The sequence below is a fragment of the Oncorhynchus tshawytscha genome, linkage group LG12 (genome assembly GCF_018296145.1).
Source record: "Oncorhynchus tshawytscha isolate Ot180627B linkage group LG12, Otsh_v2.0, whole genome shotgun sequence".
Taxonomy (NCBI): Eukaryota; Metazoa; Chordata; class Actinopteri; order Salmoniformes; family Salmonidae; genus Oncorhynchus; species Oncorhynchus tshawytscha.
The window spans coordinates 1,583,542-1,602,500 of NC_056440.1; positions in this window are offsets into that span (position 1 = coordinate 1,583,542).

An 18,959-nucleotide genomic window follows, 5' to 3' on the forward strand; every position below is an offset into this window, starting at 1 on the left:
TGTTCTATTCACTGGCTACAGTACTTTACCTATTCATTACACTGTTCCATGTCTACAGTACACTGTTTTACCTATTCATTACACTGTTCCATGGCTACAGTACTTTACCTATTCATTTACTGTTCCATGGCTACAGTACTTTACCTATTCATTACACTGTTCCATGGCTACAGTACTTTACCTATTCATTACACTGTTCCATGGCTACAGTACTTTACCTATTCATTACACTGTTCCATGGCTACAGTACTTTACCTATTCATTACACTGTTCCTTGGCTACAGTACTTTACTTATTCATTACACTGTTCCATGGCTACAGTACTTTACCTATTCATTACACTGTTCCTTGAAGACATTACAATTCTTGACCTATCAAAGCCCATGATTGGAACTCCTTTCCCGTAGCATGGGGGTTTCGATGCCAGCTGTCCAGCATATGGCTCTGAGGAGCATTCTTGGGAGATGAGGTCTACCCCAAACTATTCAATAAAAATCTTTATTATATTCTGTCAACTTTCAGTTAAGCCTGTACTTGATTGAAAAAGAAATTGAGTCTCATTTGACTAATTTATTTGGTTTACATTAAGGTCAAATGAAAATGAAAATGGACATTACACTAATCCCTGACCTCTGATGCGTCATACCTCTCCTTCTTTCCTCTGCCAGGTCCTTGTATTCTGTTCATCCCCCTGAGCGATCTGCCACTTTGATTCCATCACAGGACCTCTGCTGAGATCACAGCCCTTTGCAATGAGAACAAGGACTTTAATCCTGCTAGTCCAGCCAGGTTGGGGTCCTGCAGCCCTTTGGAACCTGAGAGTTAATGAGGCTGAAGACAGAGGGAGATTAGGGTCTCTATGTGAAGAGATCCTGTTAGCTAGTCCACTCAGGTTGGGGTCCTGCACCACTCCTCTGGAGCCAGAGACTTAATTTGCCTGGAGACGGACGCCGTGTCATAAAGAGAACAGTTGCCTTCTCTGGAAGCTATTTTAAACACTCATAGCTCGAACAAGATAACATATTTGTTTATTTTTATGTTTAGGGGTAGATCAGCTTTAATATTGCAGATAGATTGTAGCTTTCATCAATGTAATTGTCTGCATCATTTCCAATCCCCCATATAAATGTTTTTGTAAATATATACAGCACCAGTCACAAGTTTGGACACACCTACTACTCATTCAAGGGTTTTCCTTTCTTTTTACTATTTTCTACATTGTAGAATAATATTGACATCAAAACTATGAAATAACACATATGGAATCATGTAGTAACCAAAAAAGAGTTAATCAAATCAAAATATATTTTATATTAGAAATTTTTTCAAAGTAGCCACCCTTTGCCTTGACGACAGCTTTTCACACTCTTGACATTCTCTCAACCAGCTTCATGAGGTAGTCACCTGGAATGCTTTTCAATTAGCAGTTGAGTCTTGTCAAAAGTTAATTTGTGTGTGTAATTTCTTTCCTTCTTAATGTGTTTGAGCCATTCAGTTGTGTTCTGACAAGGTGATATACAGAATATATATTTATTTGGTAAAAGACCAAGTCCATATTATAGCACAAACAGCTCAAATAAGCAAAGAGAAACAACAGTCCATTACTTTAAATCAGTCAATGTGGAACATTTCAAAAACTTTGAAAGTTTCTTCAAGTGCAGTCGCAAAAACCATAAAGTGCTATGATGAAACTGACTCTCATGAGGACCGCTACAGGAAAGGAAGACCCAGAGTTACCTCTGCTGCAGGGCATAAGTTCATTAGAGTTGCCAGCCTCAGATTGCAGCCCAAATAAATGATTCAGAGAGTTCAAGTAACAGACGCATCTCAACATCAACTGTTCAGAGGAGACTGCGTGAATCAGGCCTTCATGGTCAAATTGCTGCAAAGAAACCACTACTAAAGGACACCAATAAGAAGAAGAGACTTTCCTAGGCCAAGAAACACGAGCAATGGACATTACATGACACGCCTTCATCGATCAAGTAGTTGACTTGTTGTGGTATTCCTTCACAGCAGACACCAAACAAGCTACACTTGCTACGAGTTTAAAAAATAAATGGGACCTGGCTGCATAGGGTCAGAAGGATAGTAGATGGGACCTGGCTACATAGGGTCAGGAGGATAGTAGATGGGACCGGGGTCAGAAGGATAGTAGATGGGACCTGGCTACATAGGGTCACAAGGAGAGTAGATGGGACCTGGCTACATAGGGTCAGAAGGATAGCAGATGGGACCTGGCTACATAGGGTCAGAAGGATAGTAGATGGGACCTGGCTACATAGGGTCAGAAGGAGAGTAGATGGGACCTGGCTACATAGGGTCAGAAGGATAGTAGATGGGACCTGGCTACATAGGGTCAGAAGGATAGTAGATGGGACCTGGCTACATAGGGTCAGAAGGATAGTAGATGGGACCTGGCTACATAGGGTCAGAAGGAGAGTAGATGGGACCTGGCTACATAGGGTCAGAAGGATAGCAGATGGGACCTGGCTACATAGGGTCAGAAGGAGAGTAGATGGGACCTGGCTACATAGGGTCAGAAGGAGAGTAGATGGGACCTGGCTACATAGGGTCAGAAGGAGAGTAGATGGGACCTGGCTACATAGGGTCAGAAGGAGAGTAGATGGGACCTGGCTACATAGGGTCAGAAGGATAGTAGATGGGACCTGGCTACATAGGGTCAGAAGGAGAGTAGATGGGACCTGGCTACATAGGGTCAGAAGGATAGCAGATGGGACCTGGCTACATAGGGTCAGAAGGAGAGTAGATGGGACCTGGCAGAAGGAGAGTAGATGGGACATAGGGTCAGAAGGAGAGTAGATGGGACCTGGCTACATAGGGTCAGAGAGGAGGGTCAGAAGGAGTAGATGGGACCTGGCTACATAGGGTCAGAAGGAGAGTAGATGGGACCTGGCTACATAGGGTCAGAAGGATAGTAGATGGGACCTGGCTACATAGGGTCAGAAGGAGAGTAGATGGGACCTGGCTACATAGGGTCAGAAGGATAGTAGATGGGACCTGGCTACATAGGGTCAGAAGGAGAGTAGATGGGACCTGGCTACACAAGGAGAGTAGATGGGACCTGGCTACATAGGGTCAGAAGGAGAGTAGATGGGACCTGGCTACATAGGGTCAGAAGGAGAGTAGATGGGACCTGGCTACATAGGGTCAGAAGGAGAGTAGATGGGACCTGGCTACATCAGAAGGGTCAGAAGGATAGTAGATGGGACCTGGCTACATAGGTCAGAAGGAGAGTAGATGGGACCTGGCTACATAGGGTCAGAAGGATAGTAGATGGGACCTGGCTACATAGGGTCAGAAGGAGTAGTAGATGGGACCTGGCTACATAGGGTCAGAAGGAGAGTAGATGGGACCTGGCTACATAGGGTCAGAAGAATGGTGCACCGGCAAACAACCAAAAAAACATTAAGATAAGTTAATGAAAAGAAAATGTAAGGTGAAACATATCCTTTTTTAATTCATCATTATCAGGTAAGTTTCAATTACCTACAGCAGCACTGAACACAGAAACACCATGTTGTAAACTGGAGGTTAATATGATATAACACACAGCCTGACTACACATCCCTCTGGAAAACACAGAAACACCATGTTGTAAACTGGAGGTTAATATGATATAACACACAGCCTGACTACACATCCCTCTGGAAAACACAGAAACACCATGTTGTAAACTGGAGGTTAATATGATATAACACACAGCCTGACTACACATCCCTCTGGAAAACACAGAAATAATGTGAGATCAATAAAAGTAGTGCCAATCATGTTGGAGGTCAACTAAATAATGAAAACGTGTTGTTTATGCTTTACATACCAAGTGTTGTCATCGATTCATTGTAGAGACGCCACACTGCTGCTTTTGTCACATGGGACGGCATCAGCTTTCCACCAAAGTGTTTGTGTCCTGGGTGGCGTCCTGGTAACACTATGGCATTATCCTCTGCGTAGTTGTTGATGAAGTTCACCACTCGCTGCAAGTCCTCGTGCTTCAGGTGACATTAGACAATTCTCCTTGTATGAGGAGAGCCAGGTGTGTTCTACAGGTCTTTCTGATGGGAGGCATTAGACCATTCTCCTTGTATGACTGGTGGAGGAGAGACAGGTGTGTTCTACAGGTCTTTCTGATGGGAGACATTAGACCATTCTCCTTGTATGACTGGTGGAGGAGAGTCAGGTGTGTTCTACAGGTCTTTCTGATGGGAGACATTAGACCATTCTCCTTGTATGACTGGTGGAGGAGAGTCAGGTGTGTTCTACAGGTCTTTCTGATGGGAGACATTAGACCATTCTCCTTGTATGAGGAGAGCCAGGTGTGTTCTACAGGTCTTTCTGATGGGAGGCATTAGACCATTCTCCTTGTATGACTGGTGGAGGAGAGACAGGTGTGTTCTACAGGTCTTTCTGATGGGAGACATTAGACCATTCTCCTTGTATGAGGAGAGCCAGGTGTGTACTTGTCCTCTTGCTCAGTTGTGCACCGGGGCCTCCCACACCTCTTTTCTAATGATCAATTAGCCTTTTAAAAGGATACATTTGGATTAGCTAAGACAACGTGCCATTGGAACATAGGAGTGATGGTTGCTGATAATGGGCCTCTGTACGTCTATGTAAATATTCCATTAAAAATCAGTCGTTTCCAGCTACAATAGTCACTTACAACATGACTAATGTCTACACTGTATTTGTGATCAATTTGATGTTATTTTAATGCTTTTCTTTCAAAAACATGAACATTTCTAAGTGACCCCAAACTTTTTAAAGGGTTGTAATTTTTGTTATGGCTTTTCTGGTGGATTAAACAGAAATTACAATCAAACTTCTATGTTTTAAAAAATATAAATATTTTGGAGATTATTTCATTTTCAAATAACCAAAAGTGAGAGGTTGTAATCTGAATAAAGGGAAAAAGGCCCTTCTTGAGACATTCTTAAGAATATGTTAGAGAACCAGTTCAGATTTAAGTATAACATTTGTATGACTGAAGCCTTTAGTGAGATGTCTAATGCTTTAATATTGAATCAGTTCTGAATTCATATTCATTATATAAATACGGCAGTTTAATTATGTCTGGCTTGCCATTCCAAATCAAATCAAATGTTTTTTGTTCATATAATTTTCAAAAACAATTCGATAGGTGTAGGCAGGTCCATAAGTAAATAGATAAACTGTGATATGACTAAAGAGTTAATCAGGGTGAGTTTTCCACGAATAGAAAGGCATTTTCATTTCCACGGTAGCAAGATCTTTCTTTCAGAATATGTATATTGTATAAATTACTTATGTCATGCAATAAAATGCAAATTAATTACTTAAAAATCATACAATGTGATTTTCTGGATTTTTGTCTCTCACAGTTGAAGTGTACCTATGATAAAAATTACAGTCCTCTACATGCTTTGTAAGTAGGAAAACCTGCAAAATCGGCAGTGTATCAAATACTTGTTCTCCCCACTGTATGTGGAGTTAATCAAAATTGGGTTTGTTTTCTAATTCTTTGTGGGTTTTTGAAGTCTGCGAGAAATATGTGTCTCTAATATGGTCATACATTTGGCAGGAGGTTAGGAAGTGCAGCTCAGTTTCCACCTAATTTTGTGAGCAGTGTGCACATAGCCTGTCTTCTCTTGAGAGCCAGGTCTGCCGACAGCAGCCTTTCTCAATAGCAAGGCTATGCTCACTGAGTCTGTATGTGGCTGATGTGAAATGGCTAGCTAGTTAGAGATGGGTAACGATGCTTTGTGAGTGACTGCGGTTGATGTGTGCAGAGGGTCCTTGGTTTGATCCCAGGTTAGGGTGAGGAGAGGGACGGAAGCTATACTGTTACATGTACATACTCAAAGCTTTGCTTAATTTTGGGTTAGTCACAGGGGTCAGGTATTCTGCCACTGTGTACTCTGTTTAGGGCCAAATAGCATTCCAATTTGTTTTGTTAATTCTTTCCAATGTGTCAAGTAATTATATTTTTGTTTTCTCATGATTTGGTTGGGTCTAATAGTGTTGCTGTCCTGGGGCTCTGTGGGGTCTGTTTGTGTTTGTGAACAGAGCCCTAGGACGAGCTTGCTTAGGGGACTCTTCTCCAGATTAATCTCTCTGTGGGGTCTGTTTGTGTTGTTGAACAGAGCCCCAGGACCAGCTTGCTTAGGGGACTCTCCTCCAGATTCATCTCTCTGTGGGGTCTGTTTGTGTTTGTGAACAGAGCCCCAGGACGAGCTTGCTTAGGGGACTCTTCTCCAGATTCATCTCTCTGTGGGGTCTGTTTGTGTTTGTGAACAGAGCCCCAGGACCAGCTTGCTTAGGGGACTCTTCTCCAGATTCATCTCTCTGTGGGGTCTGTTTGTGTTTGTGAACAGAGCCCCAGGACCAGCTTGCTTAGGGGACTCTCCTCCAGATTAATCTCTCTGTGGGGTCTGTTTGTGTTTGTGAACAGAGCCCCAGGACGCGCTTGCTTAGGGGACTCTTCTCCTTTATTTAACTAGGCAAGTCAGTTAAGAACAAATTCTTATTTTCAATGACGGCCTAGAAACAGTGGGTTAACTGCCTGTTCAGGGGCAGAACGACAGATTTGTACCTTGTCAGCTTGGGGGATTGAACTTGCAACCTTCCGGTTAACCATCTCTCTGTAGGTGAGGGCTTTGTTATGGAAGGTTTGAGAATCCCTTATTTTTAGGTGGTTGTAGATTTGTAATAGCTATTTTCTGGATTTTGATCATGGGGCGGCAGGGTAGCCTAGTGGTTAGAGCGTTGGACTAGTAACCGGAAGGTTGCAAGTTCAAACCCTGAGCTGACAAGGTACAAATCTGTCGTTCTGCCCCTGATCATACAGTTAACCCACTGTTCCTAGACCATCATTGAAATTAAGAATTTGTTCTTAACTGACTTGCCTAGTTAAATAAAGGTAAAATATTTTTTTAATGGCAATCATCCTAATTATGCTCTGAATTCATTATTTGGTGTTTTCCTTTGGAGGATATTTTTAGTGGATTGTTGGTTGGTGAGCGGACCGCAGACCTCACAACCATAGAGGGAAATAAAGGGTTCTAGAACTTTTAGTTATTTTTAGCCAGATCCTTATTGGGATGTCAAATTGCATGTTCCTTTTGATGGCATAGAAGGCCCTTCTTGCCTTGTCTCTTAGACCATTCACAGACCTGTGGAAGTTACCTGTGGCGCTGATGTTTAGGTCGAGGTACTTATAGTTTTGTGTGTGGTCTAGGGCAACGGTGTCTAGATGGAATTTGTATTTATGGTCCTGGAAACTGGACCTTTTTGAAACACCATTATTTTGGTCTTACTGAGATTTACTGTCAGGGCCCCAGGTCTGACAGAATCTGTGTAGAAGATCTATGTGCTGCTGTAGGCCTTCCTTGATTGGTGACAGAAGCACCAGATCATCTGCAAACAGTAGACATTAGACTTCAGATTCTAGTAGGGTGAGGCTGGGTGCTGCAGACTGTTCTAGTACCTTCAGCAATTCATTGATATATACGCTGAGTGTACAAAACATTAAGAACACCTTCCTAATATTGAGTTGCTCTGTTGTCCTCAGAACACAATTCATCTGGACATGGACTCAACAAGTTGTTTGAAAGCGTTCCACAGGGATGCTGGCCCATGTTGACGCCAATGCTTCCCAGAGTTGTGTCAAGTTGGCTTGATGTCCTTTGTGGGGTGGATAGGGCTGTTGTGGTGACCGTGTCATGAAGGCAGTCAAATTCCATGTTACTGTTTAGTCACGGTAATTAGGCTTCTCCAAGCTCTGATGCTGCTGGTCATTAGTAGCCTGCCAAACTTGCTAACTGCCTGGTAATCAGCACTGTATTGTCCCTCTAATCACTCTGACATCAATGCAAATGCAAATGTAATGGAAAATGAAATCAAACACTTCATGAGAGCCCATGAGCTGATGTTGCGCAACATTTCTATAGGCTATACAATTACCTGAGAAAACAGAGTGATGGCCTCTACTAAAAAGAGGAGGATCCCATTAGCTTTCTATTGGACAGGTCTACTATATTTATTTCTCAACTCTCCTAATATTAAGCACATTGCTTCTCTTTACAACAGGAGTATTGTAAGGTACTGGGTGTCGTGAGTGTGAAGTCAGGCGCAGGAAAACAGAGAGTTCAATATAGTGCTCTTTTAATGCACACACGGTGAACCACGGCCACCCCACTAAACACTGGGTACTCAAAACAAAATTCCCTAGGCACGGGGAACGAAAATAGTCCAGCACTATATACGAACATACACCAACATGTTTGTCTGTATCAAACACCAGGGTTACAATAATCAATCCCGCACAAAGAAACGGGCTGACTAATAAGCCCAACTAATTACAACAAACTCAAAACAGGTGTAATCAATAAACACATAAGGAGGGGGAGAAAAGAATCAGTGGCAGCTAGTAGGCCGGCGATGACGACCACCGAGCGCCACCCGAACGGGAAGGGGAGCGACCTTCGGTCGGAGTAGTGAGAAGTATAGTACCTGGCTGGCATGACAATTCATTACGGGAAAAGCATCCTCCATTCCCTATTTAAGTGTATAAATGTCATATATTTGTTCCCTATTTCAAGATAGGTGCATGATAATGGTCCATTCTAAATAAAAACACATTTCACACACATATTATTTAGTATATGTAAAGACAAGATTACATCAAGAATAATCTGATGCGTGACAACGGGTTTAGAGCCTAACAAACAGTGCTTGGGGAAGATCATTTTCACCATAAAAATGCACCTTTATAATAAAAGCATTACAGGTGCAGTGATCTGTGAGCTGCTCTGACAGCTGGTGCTTAAAGCTCCTGAGGGAGATATGAGTCTCCAGCTTCAGAGATTTTTTGCAGTTTGTTCCAATCGCATTTGCGGTCACTTTTGAAAATGGTGTTTTCCGCTTATGGAACATTCACGCTTATAGCCTAATGCCGTGTGCGCATTGCTGATGTGTCCGTCTTCACTTGTCGACTGTGAGAAAGACTCGATCACGTGATGGAGAGTCATGTGAGTGAGAGGTGCTTTAGAGGGCTCAGGGAGAAGGTCACAATGCAGCACTTTGGTCCACAAAAGGCATGTTTTTTTTAGGGTGCATTACGGCCATACAAAGGGGATGTCGCCGTGATATTCCACACATTATCAAGTGCAAATTATTTTTCTTTATTTTTCTTTCATCTTTATTTAACTTCTTGCGTCGAGCCATCCCGGATCCGGGATCGTGAATACAGCCTCAAGCTCATTACCATAACGCAACGTTAACTGCTAGCTCTCAAGCTTAGCCTTTTGTTAACAACACTGTCATCTCAGATTTTCAAAATATGCTTCTCAACCATAGCAAAACAAGCATTTGTGTAACAGCTAGCGCAGCTAGCGTAGCATTTAGCATTAGCATTAGCAGGCAACATTTTCACAAAAACCAGAAAATCATTCAAATAAAATCATTACCTTTGAAGAACTTCAGATGTTTTCAATGAGGAGACTCTCAGTTAGATAGCAAATGCTCAGTTTTTCCTGAAAGATTATTTGTTTAGGAGAAATCGCTCCGTTTGGTGCGTCACGTTTAGCTACGAAAAAAACCTGTATCCAGGAGTGTAATTATCCCCGCAGCTCATTAGCATAACACAACGTTAACTATTCATGAAAATCGCAAATGAAATGAAATTAATATGCTAGCTCTCAAGCTTAGCCTTTTGTTAACAACACTGTCATCTCAGATTTTCAAAATATGCTTCTCAACCATTGCAAAATAAGCATTTGTGTAACAGCTAGCGCGGCTAGCGTAGCATTTAGCGTTAGCATCAGCAGACAACATTTTCACAAAAACCAGAAAATCATTCAAATAAAATCATTACCTTTGAAGAACTTCAGATGTTTTCAATGCGGAGACTCTCAGTTAGATAGCAAATGCTCAGTTTTTCCTGAAAGATTATTTGTTTAGGAGAAATTGCTCCGTTTGGGGCGTCACGTTTGGCTACCAAAAAAAAACAAAAATTCAGTCTTCAAAACGCCAAACTTTTTTCCAAATTAACTCCATAATATCGACTGAAACATGGTAAACGTTGTTTAGAGTCAATCCTCAAGGTGTTTTTCACATATCTCTTCATGATATATCGTTCGTTGAAAGCCTCCTCTCTCCTCTCAATCACTGGATGACTGCGTGCAGCTTGTAGATTACGCACCAATTTAGACAAAGGACACCGGGCGGACCCCTGGTAAATGTAATCTCTTATGGCCACTCTTCCAATGATATGCCTACAAATACGTCACAATGCTGCAGACACCTTGGAGAAACGATAGAAAGGGCAGGCTCATTCCCGGCGCATTCACAGCCATATAAGGAGTCAATGGGAAACAGAGCTTCAAAAATTCTGCCCATTTCCTGGTTGAAGTTTCATCTTGGTTTCGCCTGTAGCATGAGTTCTGTGGCACTCACAGATAATATCTTTGCAGTTTTGGAAACCTTAGAGTGTTTTCTTTCCAAAGCTGCCAATTATATGCATAGTCGAGCATCTTTTCGTGACAAAATATTGCGCTTAAAACGGGCACGTTTTTTTATCCATAAATTAAAAGAGAGCACCCTATATCCAAGAAGTTAAGCAGGTAGGCTAGTTGAGAACAAGTTCTCATTTACAACTGCAACCCGGACCAAGATACAATCAATAATACAGTAGAAAAAGTCTATATACAGTGTGTGTAAATGAGGTAAGATAAGGGAGATAAGAGAGTTAAGGCAATAAATAGGTGACAAAGTAATTACAATATAGCAATTAAACACTAGAATGGTAGGATGTGCAGAAGATGAATGTGCAAGTAGAGATACTGGGGTGCAAAGGAGCAAGATAAATAAATAAATACAGTATGGGGATGAGGTAGGTAGATAGATGGGCTGTTTTCAGATGGGCTATGTACAGGTGCAGTGATCTGTGAGCTGCTCTGACAGCTTGTGCTTAAAGCTAGTGAGGGAGATATGAGTCTCCAGCTTCAGAGATTTTTGCAGTTCGTTCCAGTCATTGGCAGCAGAGAACTTGAAGGAAAGACGACCAAAGGAGGAATTGGCTTTGGGGGTGACCAGTGAGATACACCTGCTGGAGCGCATGCTACGAGTGGGTGCTGCTATGGTGACCAGTGAGCTGAGATAAGGCAGGGCTTTACCTAGCAGAGACATGTAGATAACCTGTAGCCAGTGGGTTTGGCGATGAGTATGAAGCGTGGGCCAACCAACGAGAGCGTACAGGTCGCAATGGTGGGTAGTGTATGGGACTTTGGTGACAAAATGAATGGCACTGTGATAGACTGCATCCAGTTTGTTGAGTAGAGTGTTGGAGGCTATTTTATAGATGACATCACCGAAGTCTCAAGCTACAAATCTGTCTCACCCCAAGGCCCTGTGGAAAGAAATGTGTGTGCTTTTTGCCAATTTTAATTGCACACTTGATATTTGTGTTCATGGATTTTACACCGCTTTCCATCAATTTGTATAGCAGATCCTTTTGCCAAATTGAGACAGAAGCTTTTTTGAAATCAAGAAAGCATGAGAAGACTTTGTTTGGTTTGTTTGTATGTCAATTAGGGTGTGCAGGTTGAATACGTGGTCTGTCGTACAATATTTTGGTAAGAAAACAATTTGACATTTGCTCAGGAAATTGTTTTCTCTGAGGAAATGTATAAATCTACTGTAAATGATAATGCTGTTGACGCATGTCCCATGGTAGTTATTGGGGTCAAATTTGTCTCCAAGACGCCAGAGCAGAGGATGATGTTAGAGAGTTTAGGTATAGTCAAATGGAATTTGTGGTCTGTATATTTTATAATTTCATTTAGGATGCAATCAACACAACAGGCCTTTTTGTGTTGGAGGTTATGTATTTTGTACTGTAGTTCATCCAATGATATTGGAGAATCCAGTGGGTTCTGGTCGTCTTTAATAGCTGAGTGGAGAATCCAGTGGGTTCTGGTCGTCTTTAACAGCTGATTGGAGAAGCCAGTGGGTTCTGGTCGTCTTTAACAGCTGATTGGAGAATCCAGTGGGTTCTGGTCGTCTTTAATAGCTGATTGGAGAATCCAGTGGGTTCTGGTCGTCTTTAACAGCTGGTTGGAGAATCCAGTGGGTTCTGGTCGTCTTTAACAGCTGATTGGAGAATCCAGTGGGTTCTGGTCGTCTTTAATAGCTGATTGGAGAATCCAGTGGGTTCTGGTCGTCTTTAACAGCTGATTGGAGAAGCCAGTGGGTTCTGGTCGTCTCTAACAGCTGATTGGAGAAGCCAGTGGGTTCTGGTCGTCTTTAATAGCTGAGTGGAGAATCCAGTGGGTTCTGGTCGTCTTTAACAGCTGATTGGAGAATCCAGTGGGTTCTGGTCGTCTTTAACAGCTGAGTGGAGAAACCAGTGGGTTCTGGTCATCTTTAACAGCTGATTGGAGAATCCAGTGGGTTCTGGTCATCTTTAACAGCTGATTGGAGAATCCAGTGGGTTCTGGTCATCTTTAACAGCTGATTGGAGAATCCAGTGGGTTCTGGTAGTCTTAATAGTTGATTATAAGATTAGTAAATGATCTGCGTATGTTTTTACTCTTTTTTCTTTGTTGTATGGCCTAAACGATTAGAGAAGTGGTTTGTTAATAGTGTTCCAATTCTAAAGTACATTGAGTTGATTTCTGACATGCTGTTCCTCCTTTTGTCTTAGTGTATTTCTGTACTGTTTTAGTGATTCTGGCTGTTCTCTTCTCAGATGCCTCTCATCTCTTTGACTCCCCAGAAGAGAGGCTGAAGATAATAAGAGTTAAATGGGTGAGAGAGGAAGAGAGAAAGAGACATGGAAAGAGACGGAGAGGAAAAGCACAACAGAACTTGCTGACATGGATCTTAAGTTAATTACCATGGTGCGGGGACAGCTGTGTGTTGTAATCGGCCACGGCACTCCATTAAAACTTCAATAGCTGCTGTGACTCGAGCCTTCGTCGGCCCAAACGACACCCTATTGACCAGAGCCATATGGGGCCCATACGAAACAGAAAGTTATTTTGTATATGAAACGGCCTATTCCCTATGGGCCCTGGTCAACAGCAGTGCACTATGTAAGGGTGCCATTTGGGAGGCAGTGTCCAGGAAAGGCTGATGTATGAGTCTTAAAGAAACATGCTTCTCTACTTTCCTATTGATAATGTGCTGCAGCACCATCTGATTTATTGATTTGACTTCCGTCTGAACACCAGAGACCCAAAGAGGATCACTAGCTTCTAAAAACAAATTTGCTGTGTATTAACAGTTAACACAAGCACATACAGTCTGAATTCTGCAATTTGGGCTGTAGTCACGGCCAATAGCTTTGGTGTTGTGACCAAAGAAAGGTTTTGTGACCTCTAACCCTGGCAATTTGAGTGTTAAAGTCATTGGTACACTAGCAATGGCTGCCAGTCCTGATTTGAATGGGAAATGCCATCTATGGATTATATATATGGTTGGTTGTGGCTGCCAGTCCTGATTTGAATGGGAAATGCCATCTATGGATTATATATATGGTTGGTTGTGGCTGCCAGTCCTGATTTGAATGGGAAATGCCATCTATGGATTATATATATGGTTGGTTGTGGCTGCCAGTCCTGATTTGAATGGGAAATGCCATCTATGGATTATATATATGGTTGGTTGTGGCTGCCAGTCCTGATTTGAATGGGAAATGCCATCTATGGATTATATATATGGTTGGTTGTGGCTGCCAGTTTGCCTTTCGCAAGTTTCTAAATACATTTACGGGAAAAATGTAAAGTTTGGAAATGCATAAACAAAAACTGTCCAGTTGTGCGGATGATGAGTACCAGTCAACAGTTTGGACACACCTACTTTTTCAAGGGTTTTCTTCATTTGTCCTATTTCCTACATTGTAGAATAATACTGAAGACATCAACATGATGAAGTAACACATGGAATCATGTAGTAACCCATTTCTTTTTTAAACAAAACAAAATATATTTTATTTTTTACAGGCTTCCAACCTTTTGCCTTGATGACAGCTTTGCACACTCTTGGCATTTTCTCAACCAGCTTAACCTGAAATGCATTTCCAACAGTCTTGAAGGAGTTCCCAAACCATCTCAAATGGGTTAAAGTAGGGTGATTGTGGAGACCAGGTCATCTGATCATTCATTGATCAAATAGCCCTTATACAGCCTGGAGGTGTGTTGGGTCATTGTCCTGTTGAAAAAACAATGATGGTCCCACTAAATGCAAACCATATGGGATGGTGTATCGCTGCAGAAAAGCTTAAACAGAATAAATGACCACATTAATTGTTTTCTAAATACTATTTAGGGCGTTCAGATAAACAGGTTATTATGAATGTAGATTTTTCCATTTGAAATTTTAAAATAATAAGTAATTAATGTTTCCTTCATTAGCTAGCTTCCACTCCATTGGGCTCATTTCACACCTGATTAATTCAAACAAATCATTCCTTTTCCTAGATCATTGACATTCAGTAGTCCTACTGAAGAGAACAGATTTAGTATGAATAACGCTACTTAGAATGAATAACACTATGCAAACTCTCTGTATGTTGTTATAATACACAGTTAGTCCCAGCATAGAGAGAGAGAACGTGAGAGAGAGAGAGAACGTGAGAGAGAGAGAGAACGTGAGAGAGACAGAGAATGAGAGAGAGAGAGAGACAGAGAATGAGAGAGAACGTGAGAGACAGAGACCGAGAGAGACCGAGACAGCGAGAGACCGAGAGAGCGAGAGGGGCAGTGAGAGAGAGAGAGAGGGCAGTGAGAGGGAGAGAAGATGAGGGACTGATGAGCGAGACGTGAGCGAACGTGAGAGACTGTGAGAGAGAGACAGAGACAGAGAGAGAGAGAGAGAGAGAGAGACAGAGACTGTGAGAGAGAGACAGAGACAGACAGAGACTGTGAGAGAGAGACAGAGACTGTGAGAGAGAGACAGAGACTGTGAGAGAGAGACAGAGACTGTGAGAGAGAGACAGAGACTGTGAGAGAGAGACAGAGACTGTGAGAGAGAGACAGAGACTGTGAGAGAGAGAGACAGAGACTGTGAGAGAGAGACAGAGACAGAGAGAGAGACAGAGACAGAGAGAGAGAGACAGAGACTGAGAGAGAGAGAGAGAGAGACAGAGACTGAGAGAGAGACAGAGACTGTGAGAGAGAGAGAAGACAGAGAGAGAGAGAGAGAGAGAGAGAGAGACAGAGACTGTGAGAGAGACAGAGACAGAGAGAGAGAGAGACAGAGACTGTGAGAGAGAGACAGAGAGAGAGAGAGACAGAGACTGAGAGAGAGAGACAGAGACTGTGAGAGAGAGAGACAGAGACTGAGAGAGAGAGACAGAGACTGTGAGAGAGAGACAGAGACTGTGAGAGAGAGAGAGAGACAGAGACTGTGAGAGAGAGACAGAGACTGAGAGAGAGAGAGAGAGAGAGAGAGAGAGACAGAGAGAGAGAGAGAGAGAGACTGTGAGAGAGAGAGAGAGAGAGAGACTGTGAGAGAGAGAGAGACTGTGAGAGAGAGAGACAGAGACTGTGAGAGAGAGACAGAGAGAGAGACTGTGAGAGAGAGAGAGAGTGAGAGAGAGAGAGAGACTGAGAGAGAGAGAGAGAGAGAGAGAGAGAGACTGTGAGAGAGAGAGAGACTGTGAGAGAGAGACAGAGACTGAGAGAGAGAGACAGAGAGAGAGAGACAGAGACTGTGAGAGAGAGACAGAGAGAGACTGAGAGAGAGAGAGAGACTGTGAGAGAGAGAGACTGAGAGAGAGACTGTGAGAGAGAGAGAGAGAGAGAGAGAGAGACTGTGAGAGAGAGACTGTGAGAGACAGTGAGAGACAGAGACTGTGAGAGAGAGAGACAGAGACTGTGAGAGAGAGAGAGAGACTGAGAGAGAGAGAGAGAGTGAGAGAGAGAGACTGTGAGAGAGAGAGAGAGAGAGAGACTGTGAGAGAGAGAGAGAGAGAGAGAGAGAGAGAGAGACTGTGAGAGAGAGAGAGAGACTGAGAGAGAGAGAGACTGACAGAGAGAGAGAGAGAGAGAGAGACTGTGAGAGAGAGAGAGAGAGAGACTGTGAGAGAGAGAGAGAGACTGTGAGAGAGAGAGAGAGAGAGAGACTGTGAGAGAGAGAGAGAGACTGAGAGAGAGAGAGAGAGACTGTGAGAGAGAGAGAGAGAGAGAGAGTGAGAGAGAGAGAGAGAGAGAGAGAGAGAGAGAGAGAGGAGACTGTGAGAGAGAGAGACTGTGAGAGAGAGAGAGACTGTGAGAGAGAGAGACTGTGAGAGAGAGAGAGAGAGAGAGAGAGAGAGAGAGAGATTGTGAGAGAGACTGTGAGAGAGAGAGAGAGAGAGAGAGACTGTGAGAGAGAGAGAGAGAGAGAGAGAGACTGTGAGAGAGAGAGAGAGAGAGAGAGAGAGAGAGAGAGAGAGACAGAGACTGTGAGAGAGAGACAGAGACTGTGAGAGAGAGACAGAGACTGTGAGAGAGAGAGAGAGACTGTGAGAGAGAGACAGAGACTGTGAGAGAGAGACAGAGACTGTGAGAGAGAGACAGAGACTGTGAGAGAGAGACAGAGACTGTGAGAGAGAGACAGAGACTGTGAGAGAGAGACAGAGACTGTGAGAGAGAGACAGAGACTGTGAGAGAGAGACAGAGACTGTGAGAGAGAGAGAGAGAGAGAGAGAGAGAGAGAGAGAGACTGTGAGAGAGAGAGACTGTGAGAGAGAGAGACAGAGAGAGAGAGAGAGAGACAGAGACTGTGAGAGAGAGACAGAGACTGTGAGAGAGAGAGACAGAGACTGTGAGAGAGAGACAGAGACTGTGAGAGAGAGACAGAGACTGTGAGAGAGAGACAGAGACAGTGAGAGAGAGAGACAGAGACAGAGAGAGAGAGAGAGAGAGACTGTGAGAGAGAGAGAGAGTTTGAGAGAGAGAGAGAGACTGTGAGAGAGAGAGAGAGAGAGAGAGAGAGAGAGACTGTGAGAGAGAGAGAGAGAGAGAGAGAGACTGTGAGAGAGAGACAGAGAGAGAGAGAGAGACTGTGAGAGAGAGAGAGAGAGACTGTGAGAGAGAGAGAGAGCGAGAGACTGTGAGAGAGAGAGAGCGAGAGACTGAGAGAGAGAGAGAGAGCGAGACTGTGAGAGAGAGAGAGAGAGATTAGATTGTTAGATCTAATCTTAGATTGTTCAACATGGTGTTAACTTCTGGCTGCTTCCCTGATGTCTGGAACCAGGGCTATCTCCCTATCCACAAAAGTGGAGACAAATCAGACCCCAATAATTACAGGGGAATTTGCGTAAACAGTAACTTGGGAAAGATTTTCTGTAGCATTTTGAATTCAAGAATTCAAACCTTTCTTCAAGAAAAAAAATGTAATAAGTAAATGTCAAATTGGCTTTCTTCCTAACCATCGCACTACTGACCATATATACACCTTACACACACTAATTAATAAGCACGTCCACCAAAGAAAAGAGGGCAAAATCTTTGCTTGCTTTATTGACTTTAAAAAAGCATTTGATTCGATTTGGCACGAAGGGCTATTCTACAAAATTCTCCAAAGTGGGCTTGGTGGAAGGTGTATGACTTAATAAAATGCATGTACACAGAAAACAAGTGTGCAATAAAAATCAAAACCAAAGAACAGAATTTTTCTCACAATGTCGAGGTGTGAGACAAGGCTGCAATTTGAGTCCAAATCTTTTCAACATTTATATCAATGAATTAGCAGACATGTTGGACCAATCTCCAGCCCCAGGACTCACACTATTTGACACAGAGGTGAAATACCTGCTATATGCTGATGACTTGGTACTTCTATCACCAACTAAAGAAGGTCTTCAACAAAACATTAATATTCTGGAGCAATATTGCCATAATTGGGCCCTGGCAGTAAATTTCCAAAAAACTAAAATCATGATTTTCAAAAAAAAAAAAAACAGATGTCAGAAACACAAATGTAAATTCACCCTGAACAACACCTTAATTGAACACACAAAAATTACACCTACCTTGGTCTGACCATATCTGCATCGGGAAACTTTAATATGGCAGTGAATGCACTCAAAGAAAAAGCCCGCAGAGCAATGTATGCAATAAAAATGAAATTATTCAAAATCAACATCCCAATTAAAATTTGGACTAAAATATTTGACAGTGTAATCCTACCAATAGCACTTTATGGAAGTGAGGTTTGGGGGCCACTCAATAAACTGGATTTTAAAATGTGGGACAAACATCCAATTGAAGCCCTACATGCAGAATTCTGTCGGAAAATCCTACAAGTCCAGAGAAATACACCAACTAATGCATGTAGGGCAGAATTGGGCCGTTTTCCAGTAATAATGAAGATACAGAAAAGATCATTAAAATTTTGGCTACATCTAAATTCAAGTCTAAATTCGAGTCTGCAATTTAAAGCACTTCAAACCCAAGAGCTGAGCCCAGAAACGAGCCCTCTCAGTCAGCTGGTGTTGGACCTCACCAACCAAGCTGACACCAGCACTGCTTCAAAAGAAAGAATTCCAATAAGCAAAATCATGAACCAATCAAAGGAATCATATTTACAATACTGGAAAAACGAAACAAAATCCCAAAGCCGACTAAATTGCTATCTGACCCTAAACAGAGATTATGAATTGGCTGATTATCTCTACTCTGTCAGAGATACGAAGCAGAGACAGATCCTTACCAAGTACAGGCTGAGTGATCACCGATTGGCAATAGAAACCGGCAGACATAAAAAGACATGGCTACCCAAAGAGGAGCGTGTATGTGGTCACTGCATGACAGGGGAGGTAGAGACAGAGATGCACTTTCTCCTTTACTGTGATAAATATTCCTCACAAAGAGATTCATTATTCACAGAAATGACTACATATATTCCAAATTTTTACAAATTCAACCCAGAGGAAAAACTAAGAATACTCCTGGGCGAAGGAGTAATGGCTC